Below are 5,946 nucleotides of genomic sequence, written 5' to 3'. Positions count from 1 at the left end.
CCCTGTCTCTTACTGAATTTTTCAACCGTAATAGTTTATTTAAGTATATTTATCTTACTGACCTCGTTGATACTCACAGTGTCCATGTTAATGCAGTTTTGTCGTGAATTTTAAAAATAAGAAATTTCTCTTGATAAAATTGTCAGAGGTGTGTATAAAATGGGGAATTGTCATGTTGACATTAAAGTCACTAGGGCCCACCTGATTGTCCTGTTTTAACTATACAGTCTTCGTGGCAGGTTAACTATTTTCTGGTTGAGGAGTTACAAGTCTCACTTTGTGTTTTCATTCTGGTTTCAGAGATAAAAATACTTTTAAAAATGGTTTGGAGCGGTTTTTATCTTTCCTGGGCAAACTTAAAATATGCGCAAATATTACATTTATTGTTCTGTGCTTCTTTGTCTTTGAAGGGTTTTGTGTGTTACAAAAGAGTTGGGTTTTTTCCGCTTTACTCCTGTCTTAAATGTTGGAAACGTAAAATACTCTTGTTCCATTTGCAGAGTTAACAATAGGTCACAACTGTCTGTATGTGCTGGTAAACGTACCTCAAACTTTATGCTTTTATGTATGTTGGTATTTCTTTGAAAGAGCAGTTTGTGGTTCAAGTCACAATTTTATTATTAGTTGTTTTAGAATAAAATTTAAGACCAAGAGGTGCCTCAAATTTGGAAACCAGATATTTACAGTGAGAGCTTCAGAAGGGAATGGAGCAGAGCAGATGAATTCATAAGGAGTAGAGACGTTGTAACGTAGATAGCTTTAATAAGAGAAGTAACTTATGATAGATGCAATTCTGTTACTAAATGTTTTTCCTGAGCCATTAGTAGCAGTGTTCAGCTGCTGTTTATTAATTAGTACAGTATCCAGAATTAACCCAGTTCTTTTAATCTGTCTATAAGCAGCTGGGAGAATATTACAATTATTAGATGCAATTTTGCCACCTGAAGACTATTATAAAGTAGCTCCATATCATTTGCTAATTGCAGTGTAAATGTACCAAGCACAAAGTCACATACTTTAACAACAACCTTGGAGCAAAAAACCCAAACCACTTTAATTACAAGCCAGATTTTAGGACCTTTCCCTGCTTCCTTTGCTCAAATTCTTACCCCAGCCACTGTTTGATGGTGGATTGCAGAATTCAGTCCCTTCTGCCTGCCAGATTAGGATAGATTTATAACCAACAATTCACTAATGGAAAGGCTTCAGAGACTGGGCCAGTGTTAATTCCTGTTTCTAGGCAGGTGAACTTCCAATTTGAAATCAAACAGGAATTCTAGTGTTGGTTTCAAGTCTGAGGTGATGGAAGGACAAAGGTTTCCTTTGTGGATGTGCATCTTCTAGGCCTTTTGTATTTTGTCTTGTTACCAAGCCCTGCCCCTGCTGCTTATCCCTCCTGTCTCACTGTAAGCTGGAATTCTTGTCTGTAGTGTGCGGTTGAGGAGAGTCCAATGCCATTGCCTGTGTTGTAGGATGGTTTTTTCTTTCTTTGCCTGCTTGCAGTGCCCCCAGACTTGTGGGGTGTGCTCTTGTGTAATATTGCTACTAGCGGGCCATGACCCTTTAGCGTGTAATTCCTGGCTGTGCTGCATTGTGCCTTCCTTGAAATCCCCGCTGAAGCCAGTGGATTTCCTCCATGGCCGTAGTGTCTGTTGCCTGCTGATGCCAAACCAGATGCAGTAAAACCCAGCAGAGATTCCCACTTGCTTCTTGCAAAATACCTGCCTGTGACTACTTTTGTTTCCTCTCTTATGTTCAAGCATTTTCTAACTGGAAACCTGGAAAGTGTACAAAATCTGCATAAATTCCCATAGTAGTGCTGAGGATTTTAGCCATTTTGAACTTTATTTTTTTAAATAAGCTGAAAGACAAAGAACACAATTTTACGCATTTTCTTTCTCTTACGTAGCCTGGAATCATACACTTTTTTTTTTTTTTAAAGCACAATGTTGAAACTTTTTTTTTTAATAATTAAGGGTTTGGTCAAGTGGATTTTGTAAAATGTATTTGTCTGTATAAAGAGAAAAGGAAATTATAGTTATTGTTAATGTACTGACATTAGTTACAGGTTAGTTTTAATTCTTAAATAATTTGCTTAGCAAATGCTATGAAATGGATGTTTCAGTTTAATGTTTAAAAAGGTACAGATTTTTACAAGGACATAATATAAATTATTGTTCTGTAGAAAATACCCTGTTAAATATTGTATATGTCCTTCCCTCTGTACACTTTGTAAAAAAGACAAAAGAAAAAAACAAAATACATAGAACCATATAGGGATGTGTGACATTATTGTAATTGTGTACTTGATAATAACGTGAAAAATAAAATTCAAAATATTTTCCTTTTAATGAACGTTTAGTCTATTTGATGCCAGTTCTGAGATGAGCCTGGTTCTGAGGGACACAGTCATCTGCAGCTCTACTGCACTTTTAACTTCCCTACTGCTCCCCGCTTTTGGCTCATGGTGTGTAGTACTGGGGCAGGGGCGATTCGGTCCCTGCTGTGGCTGAAACAGTCCTTTACCTGGAACTCTGCAAAAGTGAAAGGGATTGGCAGGTCTTCAAAATCCATTTTCATGCCTGGTTTTATATTAAAGAATTCACATCTGATAAACTTCTGATGATGCCTTTGTGTTTTTCAGCAAGGTAACTGGTTACCTTCAAAGTGCTACTACTCTGTCCCAAAATGCCCCACCAGACCTTGAAACAATTGAGGGGCACTGCTGTTGTTGGGACCGAATGAATGTTTCCTGGTGCCTCTTTTGCTGTGTGTGCCTCAGCAGGAGCCCAGCTGCCCCCGTTCCCGCTGGGCTGGGAGCACGATGCAGCTCTGCAGGGAGGATGTCTGAGCTGGGCCTCTGCCTGTCCTCCTGCTCTGCCCAGCTTCTCCACCCACTGCTCCCAGTGCAGGGGCAGCTGGGGGTGCAGAGGGCTTGTGGCTGTTTTCCCCACTGCTCGCCAAATGCTTCAGCCCAGTTAAATCCAGCTGGGCAGTGGGAGCTCCTTTGGCAATGCTCTGTCTGGCACAGGCCATCCTGCGTTGACAGCCTGCTGGTCCCATGAGTGGCAGAGGTGCTGCTGGGTGTTGCTCCCCTCTATCCGCACCTGCCTTCCAAGGGAGGAGGCCCAGGTGCCTTCAAGACATTTATAACAGTTCACTCTCACTGGTACCTTAAGGAAATGCTGACTTACTCCTCATCTCAGTGATTCAGCCCCACTGGTATTGGGCACCCCTTTGATTTAGTTTGGTTTTTTGGTTTTTTCCATCAACCTGATGCTCCTCAACCACTCATCAGAGAATTGCACATTGAGTACCAGAGACATTCAGGGTACTGGAGAAGAACTGCACCCAATTCAGGCTGCATCATTCATCTGGGAGGAAGGGCCAGGAGCAGTTACCAGCTCTAGGCTCCTGCGCAGTAGCAAGTTCCCCCCCTCCTCTAGGATGTCCCCTTCTTCCTCTTGGATTTCTGTAGCTGTGGAAGCCTCACTGCTCTGCTGAAGGATCCTGCCCAGGTACCTGCAGCCCACAGGGGTGATTTCCCCCTCACTGGGACACAGTAGCCAGGACACACAGAGCCTGCATACCTGAGTGTTCTTTGACAGCCTTACTTGAAAGCCAAAGGATGTGTCACTAATTAGGAAAATAAGCAGCTAGATAGCTGCTCATTGCTGTTCCCTGGCTTGTTATAGTAGTAATTAAAATTAAATAGTATATCATTAATAGGAAATACAGTTAATACCTAAACAATTAGGACAGGTAGAAAACTGACCAAGGAGGGGCTGGCTGGAACCAATAAAGAAGTGAGTAGAGGGGCCAGGGGCAAAAAAGTAGTTGTTGATACACACAAACAAAAACCTTTCCTTTGGTTTTTGAGAAGTTTTGAAGAGGGGACTGGTTGATTTGGTTTTCTGTAAGTGCTGATGCAGAAAAGGCAAGTTATTCTTTTATAAAAGTAGCATAAGTATCAAATGAGGCTGGGGATGGTTTTTTTCCAGACCTGTGACAATCAAGGATGCTATAGGCCAAGAGCATTTAAAAACAACAAGCACAAGTGGTTCAGAGGCCATGTACCACACCGACTTTTGTAATATTTACTGAAAATCCACAAATCTGGAAAAAATACTACTGTTCCATTGAAGACAAAAAATTGAGAATCGTCTCAGCACAAGCCCAGGCAAAATCAGGATAAAGAATTACAGCTGCTGGGACCAAGTCAAGAAGGGAATATAAAAAGAGTGAAACACAACAAGCACATCTTATAGCTAGAGCACATATGCCCTAGCCTTGAACAAGCTCCTCCAGTGCTGTGATAGTGCAGGGTCATGTGCTGGGCTGTCCCTGGTGTGACAGCTCAACTCTCCAGAGCTAAGTACCATGTACCAGCACTTCTCACCCCTGCTCTGCCTCTCACATTGTTTTCTGCTGTGATTGAACCAGTATTGGAGGTTCACTTTAGCCAGCTCCACCGTGGAGCCAAGGGTGGGGTGTACACAGCTTCAGACAGGTGATTCCCATTGTGGTGTTTGTTGTCCTTGCTTCCTGGCTGGGGGATGTCTGTCAGGCCCACTGCCCTGAGAGGCCAATGCTCCTGTGCTGGTCAGGGGCTGAGGAGCCTGAGTGAGTCTATTTTGAGGAGCCAAGTGCTTGAAATCAGGTTTTTGATGGAAAAACTTGTGCTCTGTAATCAAAGCCCAACACAAAGCACCAATCCTGATGAGAATGTTTCCAACAGGGTCCACAGAAGTCCCATAGGGGCCACATTTTGAGATTTTTAAACTAAAGTCTAGCAGGTTGGCTAGAAGCTCAAATAACAAGCTATGAGCCCAGTGTCAGGCAGGATCCAAAAGCCCTGCCTTGTCCTATTTAGATTTCTTGGGCTTAGTTCAGTTGCTCATATCCAGGCACAAAAGCCACCTGTGACTGATTGTCTTGGGATTCCCAACACTTGGGTGCTACACAGGTCCTGAGGAGAATCTGTGCATGATGGTGTGCCCAGAAACAAGTACAGATAAAAAGACACTTCATGACAGACCAAAGGACATAACACAGACTTGATTTTTCTCTTGCACTGACATAAGAAATTTTTTTTTTTAAGTCTGATACTGTAAAGTTAGCTCTAAGAAAACTAGGACATATTTTGTTTGACACAGCCCAGGATAACAAAGAATGCCAGGATTATATCCATTTGAAAGCATGAATCATAATTAACAAGCACTCACAGGTATAGAAGCTGGGATATTAGAGCCAGTTAAATTACTGGCAGAGGCAGAGAATGCTAAGAATAAAGAAGTGCTCGAAACCAGGAAAATTAATATATACTTTATATATTTACTCTATTTTTAAATGTCATTATGGTATCATTAATACCATTTTGCCTATCATGGTCCTACTAAGAAAGCACTTCAGCTTCCTCACTTCTTAGGCTTTTAATGCAGCACTTTTGCTGGAAAGTTTCTGGCATGGAGCAATGTGAATTCTCTGTGGGTAGTCAGAAAAACGCCAGTGTTTGTCCAGACTCACTGAGCTCCTTTGCAGCAGTACCCAAAGCTGTCACTGCACTAGACAGTTGTCCAGCATCACAATATATTTAACATGGATGCAGGAGAAAATACCCCACAGCCCTATATTGCTATGCAAAAGATCTTCCTGTAGTACAACAAACACCTTGCAAAAAGACCCCAGCGAGCCAGGATAGTGATACCATCTCATGATCACTGCAGAGCAAGAGGAGCCCCTGACCCTCCTCTTGTTAGAGCAGCTCAGGGCTGCCACCACAAATTCAGATACTTCACATGTGCAGGCACAGAGCCTGGGAAGGATCAGAAGCCAACTGCTGCAGAAAGACAAACAGCCTGTGTCTGTGCCAGGACTTCTGTGCAAGCCTGAAGAGAATCCCAGCAAGAGTGCAGGATTGGCTCCTGCATGAGGCTGGGGAATGAT

This window comes from Cyanistes caeruleus, chromosome 3, assembly GCF_971803275.1.
Source record: "Cyanistes caeruleus chromosome 3, bCyaCae1.hap1.1, whole genome shotgun sequence".
In the NCBI taxonomy this organism is placed as follows: domain Eukaryota; kingdom Metazoa; phylum Chordata; class Aves; order Passeriformes; family Paridae; genus Cyanistes; species Cyanistes caeruleus.
This window is presented reverse-complemented; position numbering follows the sequence as displayed.